Here is a 1,942-nt window from a genome sequence, read left to right on the forward strand (position 1 = left end):
ACTTTGTAGATTGAACATCATGATCATCTTCCTTATGCTCAGCTGAATCCTCTACTGACTTTGTTTAAGTCATTTTCTTCAGTTGTTCCTCTGAAAAGGATGCAATAAATAGCAGCTTTCTTAAGCATGAAAAGAAAGTCTTTATTTGTGAAAATTGACAAAATTAAACAAATTCCCTTAGAAGAAAATTGTGGGTCATAAGCGCAGGAATGACTGCCACCGAATAGAAGAGTACCAAGTATTAAAAGGCAAACTAGATTTTAGTACACAGATATCTTTTCTTACACAAAACCAGACAATTGCAGGTTTGAACAGCTTATTATATAGTCATTGCTGCCTCTTCAATAACTCATTTTGATATTTTGTAATTTGCCAAAATGTGCCTTTGTGATCCCACAGGCTCTTAACTACTTTGTAATGAGTGTGTATGAACAGATGGAAAATGTTTTCAATTTCAGAGAAAACCACTAATGGATGTCACCAGCTATTAGAAAAGCTCAGGTGGCTCCATTTTCCAAGGAAAGGTATTGTCATAAAACTCTTCATTTTTTAATGAAATGTTTGCTCATTTATATCTAGATGGTAATTTAAGACTTCAAAGTCTAAACAGATTAGAACTATAGTTGGAAATTATTCAGTGTTAAATAGTCTGGAAATCCAATCTCAAGAATCTCACCCGAAAACGGTAATGCCAATTCAGGTCATTTTATTAGAACAACATGAACTACTATAAAAACAATTTCCCTAAAGAAGTAGATAAAGCAATTTAACTAAAAAGTTAAATGTATGCTTGAGCTTTAGTGATGATCCCTTTCCTAAAGAAAAAAGAAGTATGCCTTCTGTCCTCAATTTGCATTCCAAGCAAATGCATCTTCTCAAAGAAAAACACATCAAAGGAATGATTATAACAGAGGTTGTTTCCAAAACATAGTCTATCTTACATTCAAAGATATTTACTAATTTTCCAAAATGCAAAACCATTGGTCTTTTAATTCTCCCCAAAAAGCTCATACCAGTTCCTTTTACAATGCTGTTAGTCTAATATCCTGCTAAACAGACAGGCATACTTCTGACCTAATTAGTTTATTTTAGGTTATTGTTACTATCTTTTTTGTCTAATAAAATTGTGGTAAAAAATAAATGTAATACCATCTGTACAATGATTGATCTAGCATGTGTTTATTTACTTGGGGCTCCAAAAACAGGAATTATCCATAGGTAAGTTAGGAATGCATGGAATTAGTACTTATTTCCTAGGAAAAACAAATTCTATTAATTTTAGGATGGCTTTATGATTCCATTTCTTTCTTACTTGGATATGTGTGTTCAGTATTCAGTATGTATTTCAAATAAGCTCTATCCTCTTATCATGAAAATAGGTAAGCAGACACCACCCAAAATGCTGAAACTATAGATCACTTTTAGTGTCATGCACATCATAATAGATATGTTTTAATAAAAGTGCTTTAATACAGAAAAAAACTTTTAAAATCTATAGCTCTAAGGGATATGTTTTATGTACATTGAAGATTGTTTGTATTTTATTTCACAATGGAGATAAACACAAACAGTGGCACTTCTAGTGCTGAACTGCAGAGCAGTGGCAATGCAGCAATGTGGCAATAGCAATGTGCTTAAAAGGAATCACTATGGCCAGGTGCGATGGCTCATGCCTGTAATCCCATCACTTTGGGAGGACAAGGTGGATGGATGACGAGATCGGGACCGAGACCATCCTGGCTAATATGGTGAAACCCTGTCTCTATTAGAAATGCAAAATCAAAATTAGCCAGTTGTGGTAGTGGGTACCTGTAGTCCCAGCTACTCGGAAGGCTGAGGCAGGAGAACGGCATGAACCCAGGAGGCAGAGCTTGCAGTGAACTGAGATCGTGCCACTGCACTCCAGCCTGGGCAACAAAGTGAGACTCCATCTCAAAAAAAA

The sequence above is a fragment of the Rhinopithecus bieti genome, unplaced genomic scaffold (assembly GCF_001698545.2).
Source record: "Rhinopithecus bieti isolate Rb0 unplaced genomic scaffold, ASM169854v2 scaffold_60358, whole genome shotgun sequence".
NCBI classification, from domain to species: domain Eukaryota; kingdom Metazoa; phylum Chordata; class Mammalia; order Primates; family Cercopithecidae; genus Rhinopithecus; species Rhinopithecus bieti.